We start from the raw sequence: 14,161 nt of genomic DNA on the forward strand, positions 1-14,161 counted from the left end.
CAAAGTTTAGACATAGAATGATAATAAGCTTGTTACAGTGCTCTGAACACTTATGGACACAAAAACTAGAAAATAAAAAGAGAATAGCTAGAATTTTTCCCAAAGTCATGAAAATATAAACAGGAAAAAAAAACCCCAAACCTAAAAAGTTATATGGAAGAAAGACCTAGCAGCAAGAATAAATAGCAGATTAGATATGAATTTTCTCAAGTAAGCCTCCAGGATTTTGATTATGAATGTCACAATCAAATCACTGAGCAAAAGTAATATTCCTCTAAATGTAGCTTTAGTGCAAAAAAAGTAAGTATCTACTTAAGTATTTACTTACTGTAGGTATTACCATCTGTCCTGGCACTGAAATAACATGAAAATATGAAATTTCAAAACCTGAAATATCACTGATGAGAAAAAAATAAAAATGAAGGAATAAAGTAAATAGGTACCATAGAATTTAATTTAAATAATTTCTATTTTACTTAGTTTTTTGTAGTAATGATGAATTAATTACACAAGAGGGAGCTGTGATCTGATAAAAATATCAAAAGTTTTCAAGTCAAGTATTTTCTGTTCAGTATTCATGTAAGAAAAAAACACATTATAATAGTATGTGCTGCATTTTTTTACCAAAAAAAGTGGTGGAGATAATCTTTTTACATTTTGCAGAGGATAGTTAAAGTGACAGTATTATCTATTAATTTTGGTAAAAACATTTGTCAAATATTTTAATATCTTTAGGTGACTATTTTAATATATTTCTGTTTTATTTGCAAATAGAGACTAGAGCAGGAAAAATTACTTTGAAAATAAGGACTATAATTTTGGAACCAGTTGCAGCATCCCAACTCAAATCTATTACACTCGTTTGAAATTGAGTTAGAAAAAATAAACAGCTATTTTTCTTCTTCCCCCCCGCACTCCCCTCACCCCCGATTGTCTCGGAATTGATATGCCAAGCTTCTGGCATTTTAAATAGTTCTAATTTTAAGCATCTCTGGGTGAAATCCTGACCTGAGTGAAGTAAATTACGTAACTCTCTTTTGTCATCAGGAGGGCCAGGCTTACACTTCTTTTTACTTGTAATACACAAACGTATTTGTACACACACAGACACAGACACTTTTTGCGTTATTCATATATAGGTATATGTTTACATTTTGGAACTAAAAAGACCAAAACATTAGCACCTACATGGCATTTAGCATGGCATTTTGTCAATTGTGGAAGCTACACCAGAAATGAGGCCTTTGAAAGAGAAGTCAAACATTACTAATAGTCTCATTTCAATAACCACTCAGAACAGTTAGTGGTCAAACCAACCAGAAAATCAGCCAGATAAGCAAAACCAAGCTACTCCAACAAGCAGGGAAATATGAGGAGTACGAAAAACAGACCTTACTCTGAAGTACCCCTCCCTGAACAAACTCAGAACTTCGTGGGAAGGAGTGCAAGTATCCCTTGTTCTGGCAGTACAACGGCTTGTTTTGCCTTACTTCTTCAAACAAACAAGCTGAGGGAAGAAAAATCATAAGGGGAGATTATGAAAAATAAAGATCATGAGGGGAGAAAGCCAGACCATACCATACCAGACCATACAGAAGAAACTGTGAAAAGTAGCTGTACAAGGCACGTTTACGCATTGATGTCCTCAGAGTTTGACTATTAGCAGAGTTTATTCGGAACACCCTTACTCATTCTTGTTTTTTCCTGGCTTTCTCTCTTAATGAGGGATTATTTATTCCAACTCCCCGTTGTCATCTTTCCATGTTCTTCAGCCTGCACTTACGGTAGTTATGTTCCTTTTCCGTCTTCCACTTCCCCCGCTGCTTTGTCTTGTCTTCAGTAAAGAATTTGGCCCATGACTGAAAGTGCTGAGAGGGATCAGACGTATGCAATGTTGTCCCTACTTGCAACCATTCTGAATTATGTCAGAGGCAAAACAATCTGGATATTCTGAATACCATCAACATTTAAAGTTAACTGTATCACTTACTTCTGTGACTAGCATGATGAAAACTATTTACAGATCAAGAAAATTGCAAGGAAGAGGATTTAAAGTGTATTTGAAGTAAGGAAATAAAGTTAGAGAGAGAGTCCTCTAAACTGACATTCAAGATGAGTTTCCTGTGAACCATGGTTTGAGGATAGAATAATTCTATTTAACCCAAATTTCACTTGGGTTATGAATTAGTCTTAGCTTACCTGTTTCAGGATGGTAAATTTCAGGTTTTCGAAGAGACTGTTGCAGAAAACTAGATATGATGGTCTTAAAACCTTAGCATCAGTTGTATAAAGCTCTGTACCTGAGCTTGCTCCATATAAAGATTTCACAGGAACAGATTATCAAAGCTAGCTCATTTGGGTTTGAATATTCCATGCTAAGAATCATCAGTATTATGTCTGAAATATTCTAAAACTTTTTGGATTTTGTGAAAAGTGGTAATTGAATTTACTTTTTATATTTACTAGTGCTGTAGTCAAATAAGTTTTTCTAATGAAATTTTGGAACATTTATCAAATAACAGCAGTATACAGCATACCTGTCTTCACAGGGTGGATAATCTTTTACCCTCATTCGTTTTTCTTAGGGTGCTCCATTTCTCAGAGAAGATACTCATAGCAGTCTTTTGTTTCTATTCAGGATAACAATTCTAGGTTTAGGTTTTTGCTTCCAAGAAACACAAAGTAAAACCAGTTTTAAATCCTGGTTTGATAGATTTATTTAATAATAGTCTAAAATAAATTCTAGCTTCTGTTTCAGATTTGTTGTTGTTGTTTTGGTTTCGTGTGTGTTGATGGGGGGTGGGGTGGAGGGGGACTAGCTTTTGTACCCAGTATTTTTATTTTAGACTTGAAAAAGTGTCTAAGTGCTTAAAGCCTTATCTGATTGTTTTTTCCCTACCTATACCAGTTGGTTTTACAAGACCTATTATCTACAAACATAGTCTAGGGATATAGGTAGGATAATGACAGTTGCCCTGCCACTAGTGTACAGAAATGCTTTGTGTGTTTGTATCTTGCAGAGATATAAGCTTGTTTGGAAATCTGGGTATTAGCTGCTGCTGCATCTCTTTGTGCATCAGCAAAGATTGCAGATCTCCCCAGCATGGTCTCAAGGTATCTACTGCAAGTCTGCTTGTTCTCTAAACACAGGGACAACAATAGCTTATTCAATCTCAAGCGAGGTCTTCAGGGCAGAGCAAAATGGTAATTCATAGAATCATACCCAACCTGGGTTGGAAGGGATCTTAAAAATCATCTAGTTCCAACCCCTTCACCATGGTGAGGGCTGCCAGTGACTGGATCAGATTGCTCTGAGCCTGTAAGATCCCAGGTTCGAGCTACGAGCTCATCAAAGGGGTTTTACTTTAAAAATACAAAAAGCTCCAAAAATCCACTTGCCAGATCTATCAAAAGAGCCGTCAGGTCTTTTATACCTTGAGAGAGCTCATGGGAGAAGATGCTGCACATGTTTCTCAAGAGGTCAAATAACACACTTTTACTGGGAAACTTTAGAAAAAAAGGGAACTTGGCAAAAGTTTAAAGGCCAACATTCAACCAAAATAAAGCATTTCACAAAGCATTGTTTTAACACCTGCTAGCCCATACAGCTTAGCAAAATCCAACCCATCCAGCTTTTAGTTACCCAAATATCAATAAAGGAGATTAGGAGAAGAAGAAGAAGTAAAGAAAGAGAGAGAAAAAGAGAGAATTACAGCTACCACCCCAGATCCAGCATAGATCAAGCTACCAGGAGTCCAGGAGATGGCATGATCACAATCACACAATGGCTGCATGGTGCTGGTTTTATCTGCTCTGGCCCTCTGGGGCAATCTGCCCCTACCCTGAGGCGGGACTTCTGGTGTGCCAGCCAATCTGACACACACATTTAAGCTAGTCTGAGCCAATAATTAATATAGTAATCCAGTGTCTCACAGTGCCACACATTGAACCTGGTCTTGAACACTTCCAGTGATGGGGCATTCACAACTTTTCTGGGCACCCTGTTCCAGTGCCTCTCCACCCTAAGAATAAAGAATTTCTTCCTAACATTTAATCTAAATCTCTCCTCTTTTAGTTTAAAACAGTTCTTGTCACTATTTGCCCATGTAAAAAGTTGCTCTCACTCTTTTTTTATAAGCCCCCTTTAGGTACTGGAAGGCTGCAATAAGGTCTCCCTGGAGCCTTCTCTTCTCCAGGCTGAACAACCCCAGCTCTTTCAGCCTGTCTTTGCAGGAGAGGTGCTGCAGCTCCATGATCATTTCTGTGGCCCCATAAATTGCCAAACTCCTTAAATATGCATTACAATATATTGTATTGTATTGTATATATTACTGTGCAGTTCCTTAGTGCTGCACAGATAATAGTCGTTGTGCTGTTTTAAGTAATCACTCTAAAAGGGCGCTCTGAGGATAGGATTCATCTCAACAACTGGTTCTCAGAGGGAACCTCTAGTCTTCAGAGGGAACAATTGCTGAACTGGACATACTATTTCTGGAGAATTTTTAGGGCTTTTTAAGAGAATGCTGGTTTTGCTTTCAGAAGAGAAAAAAAAAAAGAAAAAAGGGAAGAAGGATGCAGATTTAATAGATTTAATAGATTTAATGCTGCTATCAGACAAAACTCCTCCAAATCATAATAGTTTCCTCTAATCAAGTCTGAATCAAGGGTCTATAGTGGCACTCAGAAGAAAAAATAACATCTCGTCCTCTTGCTTATCACCCTCCATTTTCTTTTTAAATTGCACTTAATACAAGCTCTTTTTTCAGCCTTTCATAATCTTCCTGGTAGATAAAGGTGAAATTGATTTTTTTTTCCATTAACTGTCTCCTTGTGATATCTTGTGAATCCTAAAACTTCAGGATAAAACCCAGGTAATAGGAATTTTAGTTTCCTTTTCTCAAATCTATGTAAGTAGAGACTGCATTTTTTAGAGGATTATAGGCTGCTTCTGGTAAGATACTTGAATTTTGAAATAATGAATATTTAATTCATTGAAGGGTTGGAAATTTTATATCTAAGGCAAAATCCAGGTTTTAAAAATCCCTCTGTGTCAAGAATTCAGTTTATTTGTGTAACTGCTTAGAGTATAATTGTGTGACACTGATTTGAGCTGTAAGGGAAGTAGCTGTCAGCCCCCATGGGAAGGAGTTGCTGAACTATTTTTTCAGTATTTGCTATGTGGAGAAATGATTTTCCATCCACTATCAGTAAATAATATGGGTTCTGTATTTTTCTGCTTTTGCATAAGACTCTCAAGTGCCTTGTGTCTATTATATGTGTATATTATATGTGTACCATATTTCAAGAGATGTATCTTCTCAGTTTCCACTTCAGTTGGAAAGATATGATGCATCACCTAGTTAGCTTGAGAGATGAACCAATGGCCATATGGTTTTGGGTAGGTTAACCATGGCCAGATGCCAGGTGCCCACCAATGGTGCTCTATCACCCTCCTTCTCAGCTGGACAGGGGCAAAAAAATACAACAAAAGGCTCATGGGCTGAGATAAGGACAGGGAGAGATCACTCAGCAGTTACTGTCATGGGCCAAAAAGGCTCAACTCAGGAAAACTAATTTAATTTATTACCAAAGAAATCGGAATAGCGTAATGAGAATTAAAACCAAATCTTAAAAACACCTTCCCCCCCCCTTCCCTTCTTTCCAGGCTCAACTTCACTCCTGATTTTCTCTATGTCCTCCTGCCACATGGTACAGGGGAATGGGGATTGCAGTCAGTTCCTCACACATTGTCTCTGCTGCTCCTTCCTCCTCAGTGGGGACTCCTCACATTCTTCACCTGCTCCAGTGTGCAGTCTCCCCCCTGAGAGAGGAGCCCCCCACAAACTTCTCTAATGTAAGTCCATCCCACAGGCTGCGGTTCTTCACGAGCTACTCTAGTGTGGGTCTGTTCCATAGGGTGCAGTCCTTCAGGAACAACTTGCTCCAGCGTGGGTCCCCTGTGGGGTCACAGGTTCTGCCAGCAAACCTGTTCCAGCATGGGCTCCTCTCTCCACCAGGGCCAGAGGTCCTGCTGGGAGCCTGCTCCAGTGTGGGCTTCCACTTCCTTAAGGCATCCATCTGCTCTGGTGTGGAGTCCTGCATTAGGCTGCAGGTGGATCTCTGCTCCACCATGGAGAGCAGCAGCAGATGCACAGCCTGCCTCGCCTGCCTCACCATGGTCTTTACCATGAGCTGCAGGATAATCTCTGCTCTAGTGCCTTGAGCACCTTCTCCTCCTTCTTCTTCACTGACCTTGGTGTCTGCAGAGATGTTTCCTTTCATATTCTCAATCCTGTCTCCTGCTGCTGCTCTGCAGCATTTTTTTCCTCATCCTAAATATGTTATCCCAGAGGCACTGCAACTGTTGTCAGTGGGCTCAGCCAAAGGCAGGTTCATCCTGGAGCCGGCTGGCATTGGCTCTGTCAGATATGGAGGAAGTTTCTTGCAGCTTCTCCCAGAAACCATCACTGTAGCCACTCTGCTGCCAAAACCTTGCCACGCAAACCCAATAGAGGTTTCTTCTCTGAAGAGATACGGTTTTGATCCACTGGAGCAACCATGCTGAGAATGCATTACTAAGACAATGCCTTCATTCTGAAGAACTATGGTTCTAGAGTTTAAGGGTTAATAAAACTTCCTTGGGAGAAAATAAAAGCTTCAGACTGGTATAATTCTGCAAATGGAAAGGAAATTAAAATTCATCCTGTATTACTCCACATTTATGGAGTACTGGAGATCAGAAGTGCTTCAAAAACTACATATAGGACTCAGCTCACCTGCTGAAATCCTCCATCAGTTACAAATACAAAGGCATTGACTTGAGCACACCCCAAGGCAAAAAGGTAGAGGGGAAACTGAACATCATGTCTTGTGTCACAGAACTTGTCACAATTATTCCAGAAGGACAAGATGCCTTATTTATTTATTTATTTTTGGCAACACATAAGTTTTCACAGATTATCATAGTCTAAAGCCAGAAATAACTATTAGATTGTCTAGTGTGACCTCTTGTATATCACAATCCAGCAATTTATGTACTCAGGGTAACCACTGACTGTTAGGTATTTTTTTTAATGGTAAAATTATGTATGTTTTACTCTCTTGGGCACAAAAAAGTGAAAATTGCATTCCTTGGCAAATTCTGTAACTGCTATGAAATTTTATAAAAGATGGTATAAACCTCTCCTCCAGCTGATAATAAAGTAAGAATCTGAAACTCCATTTTATAGTCTACCCAGTCCTATAAACTCATTTTGAGGAAACCTGTCAGATCATTTCTAAAGCAAGGTTTAGAATAAGGAACTAATTTCTAGATTTCAGACAACATTTGGTATGAGGTAAAATACAAGGGAAAAAAATGCCACCTCTTCTGGCATATCTTTTGTGCAGGTTCATATTCTAGATGCCTCAAGATAATAAAAATCAAAGAGCAGGAAGTTTAGATAATTCTAGTCCTGGGTGAAAGCTGTAGCAGGATACTCTGCCCTTGAACGTGGTTAAACAACTCAAACAATGCTGTATTTTGCAAGCCATCAGTCGTGGGCTGAGAGGGGGGCATCATGTGCTGTTTTTAATGTTGAATTATGCTAAAACCAGTCTGAGACATCAACCCCAGATTAACATCTTGATACTGAGGCAAAGGTTTGGCAGATAAGCTGCTAAGATGACCCAGAGACATATGACTGGCAGGGAATCACTTCATCCTATTAAAGTCCAGTTCCATGTTCATGTGGTAGATTTCTTCTAACATACTCTTCTTGGAGTGTGTGGAGTTTTCTCCCTTGAAGTGAGGATGCCTCTCAAGGATACTCCTGGAGGTTAAGAGAAAGAGATTTGCCCATGAGCATTGCTATGTGTGAGTTACATAAAATCTCCACTTAATATTTGTTTCTGTCTTTTTTGCTAGCTTTAATGCAATTGCTTTAATATAGTTGCTTTGGTATACTGCACTATACTGTATTGCACTATACACTACTAGTACTACTTTGTATTGTGTAGTAAATAATTCTGATTAAGATCCTTTGTCTAATCATTTGTCATAATAAATAATTAGTTTTATATAAATATATCCAGTTTGCCATCTATAATCCTGCAAGAAAAAGTTGTACTTCAACTGTTGGGTCTAAGTCTGGGTCTAAGACTGGATCCAGCTGCACCCAGGCTCTTGTCTAAGAGGGAGTTTAGAGAGCAAGGGGGTCCTTTTTGCACTTTGTGACTCAACGGGAGGGCTTCTCGAATAAACTTTGTCTAAAGCCCTCACTGTCACCCATGTCAAAGCACAGTGGGGATTTTAAAGTTGCTGTTTTGGACTTGTGTCTACAGTGGGATCTCAGGTGGAATGCAGCTGTCGGAGTCTTCTATGAAGCGCCCAATGCTTCAGTCAGATAACCACAGCATGTTTGAAGTAGGAGCTGTTCTGAAACATTTAGAAGTTTAACTCCAGACCCAAATCTTGGTGTTTTCTTTCCTGACTTTTGATCTCTCCCCTTCAATTGGTGTGGGAAGGAGAGATCTTAAAGCAAGCAGTGTATGGGAAATTAAAATGAGAACAATAGTCTGCCCAAATTATGCAACAAGGATCATTATGCTATAAAATTGCTCTTCAAATGTGGCTGTCATTGAAAGGTATTAAGATTTCAACAGTTATTTTCTTGATGAGGACTTAATTTCTTGCATAAAAAGGTTTTTAAGCTTGAAGTGATGCCTACATCATTAGTGTCCTTGAGTTTTTTGAATGTTTGAAGGGTGCTGAAGGATTTAAATGTTACAGAAGTATTGTTCATCACTACAGATCAGTTGTCTCAAACTACTCTCACAATAGCCTTATAATTTTAACAGATTACAATGTAATGTATCACTAGGTAAAATGATCACTGGATCATTTTGCAATGGAATGTGTGTAGTGTTAAGAACTCAGTGCAGGCTTGAGGGTTGTGCTGCTGTACCTAGGGCTAGAGTTGGGGCTGGGCAAAAACAAGCAGTAACTAAATTTCACTTGTCAATTCAAAGGAGAACTTTACTGGAATACAGCAAAAAACAGAAGCCACAGATTCCCTTTTTAACTCCATTCTCTGTTTAAGAGAAACAGAGCAAAGGGATTTTCTTGTGTGCAGTGAGGCAGAAATAAGCTTTTTAAATATACCAACAGTGAGAGTATTTGAAGAAATAAAATCTGTAGATAATATTGTTGTTTCATTTAATAAACTGCATAGTGAGGAACATATCACTGGAGGGCTCTGCTGTGCATATCAAAGTACACACTTCGGCCTATGAACAGTAACCTGATGTGTAATTTTGAGCCAACTTACTTTGAAGAGCATACACAGGCTTTTCTTCCTTAGTTTTCCCACTAATCATCCTATACTCATCAGTTACACAATTGGTAATTTTGGGGTTGTTATGATACCCCAGTGCTTGGGATGGGAAATCTGGCCCCTTTTTCTAACTCTTTCTTTCTCCTGCTCTGTGGGCCTCTTAAATCTCCATCTGTATCTACTCTGTCTACTGAATGTTTAAAGAACAGTAGATGATTATTTTGTTGGTTTATTTAATATATTTCCCTAATTCTTTTTCCATTCTCTTCATGTCTGGAGTTGCTTTAATCTAGTTTCTTTATACTAATTATCTTTTTTTCTTTCCTCCATTAGAAAATACAATTGAATATGAACAAGAATGTTCATTGTTATTTTTGTTACTTCTTTTTTACATTTTCCTTTTCTTTTTCCATATTTATATTACAAATGTGCCTGCTGGACTTAGCATTTGAGCCTCCCTATGCTAGATGCTATGTAAATCCAGTAAGAAGCAGGATCTCTTAAGAAAAACTTGGAATCCAAATAAACAAGGCAGTGGGTATTATTAGGTAGAACAGGCACAGATCAATGATATGGCTTGTCTAAGAAGGTTAATGGCTAAGATAAATATAGAATCCAGATCTCATGAAATTCAGTCCCACTAACCACACACTGACCTACGCAACCTCTTTTTTCATAAAGTATCAGTAATTCTGAGTAGAAAAAGTGGTAGTGTGTGACATAGACATACATTTCTCCTATATGGCCTGATCCTGTTACCTTTGTAATACATACAGAGACTTCTAATGGCTATTGAGTCCAGCTCATATTGGAGAGCAAATCAGCAAAGGGAGCATACCTTCAAATAAGCTTACACAAACAGTTCAACCAATGCACCAAGTACATTTTCACAAGTCAGGACTGGTTAGTAAATATTAAGAAAAACCAAACAGAGCTTGATTTAGACAATAGCAACTGTTTTAAGAGACCAGAATATAACTTCTTTATCATCTATTTTTGGATCTGAATTAGTTTACTGACAAACTTTTAGAGAAAACCACACACAAACATGCAGTGTTATTTTAGGGGTCAGTAGCATGATCACATTTATAGATCCTACTTTCATTACAGTTACTTTGACAAAAAGCACTGTCATAAGGGATTTATGTTATTGTAGATCAGAAACAGTCTTGTTACCTACAAAGCCACAATCCTGAAACCTCTTACACATATACACCTATTATCTGTGGGTGGATCTTAATCCGTTTTACAGACTCGGCATGTTGTGAGTGCAGAGAAGGTCAGGTCATCTTTCTGTGTATAACTATGGGAACTGGATCTCTGCAGTGTACGTATGTCTGGTGTGGTCATTTGTGACCCAGGGTCGGGACACAGGTTTTGTTACTCAAAGGCAGCACCACATGCCTATGGCCTGCAGCCTCCCTCGCTGGCACACATGCTTGTGGCATACCTCACTGTGTGAGCCTGCAGGCTTTTGAAACTGTCTGCACTTCCCAGCTAAGTGGTTCAGTGGTTACCCTTTCCTTTTTTACATCTCATCATATATTCTTCTAGCTTTATTACCTAACTATTAAATAATGTATGTTTTAACTATCTCACTCTTTACCTTAGATAAATTTAATATTAACATAGTCAGCAATCCTCAAAAAATAAACTTGACATTTCATGTATGAAAACTGTTTCTTTTACAATATTAGAATTGTCTGCTCATCTATTATTTTCAATTATACAGAAAACTGAAAAAGACTAAATTCATTGAGAATGAGAAGCCAGCAACTCAGAAGAAAAAAATAAAAGTTTTGTAAGACAGCTAATGAAAGATGCAAATTAGAACCTACTGCTATATGCTTATTTTTTTTCCATTTTTTGTGATCTCTGGAATTTTGCAATGTTTTTATCATGACATTTCCAAATATATCAAATTTTCAAATTGCCATGCTGGACTTTTTCCACATCTTTACTCTACTAGGCAAATGAGTTCTAATTATGTATAAATAGCTATTTTTATATATGTTATTTTAAAATCTATTTTATTTTTAGCTACTTACTTTTCCTCCTAAAAATACACGTAAGATCAGGACTCATCTAGGAAATATAGAAATTCTTTTTATTTTTGTCTCATGACTAACGATCAGTTTAGATTCTTACTGCATTGAAAAAAATTACCTGCCCTCCACTTGAAGGCATTCATGTGTCAAGATGTGTCAAGAACTTTTGCTGTGCCACCTCCAGTGAAAGGCTGTCAAAGTGAAAACACTATGTGTCATCCTAGCTTCCCACGCTACATCCAATTTTATTTTACTTTTAAGTTGCTACAGGATCTCGTGAGTCCTGTATTCTATCAAGTAAATGTTTATAATCCATATTTCCTTCAAAAATAAATAATAAATAATAAATAATTTTAAAAAGGAATACAACAAAATAATGTAATACTGCACTTTTCAGATGGTGGTATTTGTTTTTGGCAGAAAAGTGAAAATGAAACATTTCCAATAGAAACAGACTATTAATTGCACATGCTCTTGGAAGGAATTTTGCCAGGAATGGAAGACTGGGATCCACCAGCACTAGTGTCACAGATGTAGCACTGCTCTTCCCCTTTTCAAATTAGATAGTTTTCCTTTCACAGGTCAGATATTTATTTAAATAACCTACATCGTGAAATCCTCAAACAAGCAAAACTTCCCCTGTTCATGTTTTAGAGGTGTTGTGGTTTAACCCCAGCTGGCAACAAAGTACCACGCAGCCACTCACCCACTTCCCCTTCTCCCTCTCTGATGGGATGGAGAAGAGAATCAGGAAAGAAAAGAAAATAGAACTCATGGGTTGAGATAAGAACAGTTTAATAATTGAAACAAAGGAAAAAACCAATAATGATGATAATAATAATAATAACAGAGATAAAAATGAGAGGGAGAGAGGGAGATAAAACACAAGAAAGACAAGTGCTTCACAATACAATTGCTCACCAAATGTTAACTGATGCCCAGCCTGTCCCTGAGCCATGATTGGCCCCCCTTCCAGATAACTCCCCCCAGCTTATGCACTGGGCATAACTTTCTTTGGAATGGAATATCCCTTTGGCCAGTTTAGTCAGCTGCCCCAGCTATACTCCCTCCCAGCTTTTGTGCACCTCCTCACCTGCAGAGGATGAGACACTGAAAAGTCACAGAATCACAGAATATCCTGAGTTGGAAGGGACCACAAGGGTCATCAAGTCCAACTCCTGGCCCTGCACAGGACCATCCCCAAGAGTCACACTATGTGCCCAAGAGTATCATCCAAATGCTTCTTGAACTCTGTCAGCCTTGGTGCTGTCACCCCTGTCCTGGGGAGCCTATTCCAGCACCCAACCACTCTCTGGGTGAAGAACCTTTTTCTAATACCCAACCTAAACCTCCCCTGACACAACTTCAGGCCATTCCCTCAGGTCCTGTCACCGGTCCCCAGAGAGAAGAGATCAGTGACTGCCACTCTGCTTCTCCCAAGGAAGCTGTAGACTGCAATGAGGTCTCCCCTCACTCTTCTCTTCTCCAGGCTGAACAGACCTAGTGACCTCAGCTGCTCCTCATTTGACTTCCCCTCAAGGCCCTCCACCATCCTCGTTGCCCTCCTTTGAACACTCTCTAAGAGCTTAATATCTTTCTTATATTGCAGTGACCAAAACACACAATATTCAAGGTGAGGCTGCACCAATGCAGAGCAGAGCTGAAGTCCTTACCCTAAGTCAAGGGTAAGTACAACTTAGCAACAACCAAGATATCAGCGTTAGCAACATTATTCTCATATTGAATCCAAAACACAGCACTGCACCAGCTATTGAGAAGAAAATGAGCTCTATCCCAGCTAAAACCAGGACAAGAGGAAACGAAGTTATTAGCATATTATTGCATAAGCATATGGTTTCTTCTATTTGGTTTCCATCTTTCATAAATATACAAACTCTCAAGACAGCTAAATGCAGAATTGAAAAAAAACCCAACTACATTGGAATGTGAAGAAATTATCATTTTAGTAATTACATGCACTTATTTATAGCTTTATGAGAAATTTTCATGTAGTGACAGGCATACTTAACTCTATCCATCAACTCTGCACAGAAGTATCCGTTTAAAAACCTACAAAGATCAGACAATTCCTACCTCGGTTATGTTAGCTGCAGAAAAACCACCACCCCTGAAGCTGATTTCCTGTTTGAGAAACCATGAGCTAATTACAGAGCAAAAGGTACCTTTTGAGAGGTCCTCCACTTTTAGTAGTTAGTGTGTTACAGTGAATCTAAAGCAGAGAAACTTGTAAATGTTTTGCATGTTCTTTGTCAAAGACAGTCTGATTGATGCATGCTGTTAATACTGCTGGATGAGATGATATAGCATGAAGCAAAACAAGCTGCATCCTTTAGTGTCAAAAGGTTCAGTTCCAGCTGCTCCAAAGAGCATGCATTTGGGCAAAGAGTAGGCAGCTGGGGTTTTTTTCAGCCAACTCTCACCTTTACCAAGTCACTTTTCACTAGCTGCTTTTGTTAAAAAATAAAATCCTTCCCACTCTTTTCAAGGCAGTTACTGAGATTCAAACCCATGATGCCAGGATAATGTCTGTTACATGACTCACAATGAAAAGGACAATATGAAGAAAGCAACAGGTTACTTGTGGTCCTTAGCAGATTGGGGTTTTTTGTGTTTTGGTTTGGTGGGTTTTTTTACTTAAAATATATTAATTGATATTAACTTTTTATTCATTTTCCAGTGATGATGGCTCCTAGTTTTCTTCTCATTTTTCCAAGCTAAAGTTTCAGCGTATTTAAACTCAATTTTTTTCTGATAATTAAAATTATTATGATTAATTAA

The sequence above is a fragment of the Neopelma chrysocephalum genome, unplaced genomic scaffold (genome assembly GCF_003984885.1).
Source record: "Neopelma chrysocephalum unplaced genomic scaffold, ASM398488v2 Primary Assembly neopelma1_24, whole genome shotgun sequence".
Taxonomy (NCBI): Eukaryota; Metazoa; Chordata; class Aves; order Passeriformes; family Pipridae; genus Neopelma; species Neopelma chrysocephalum.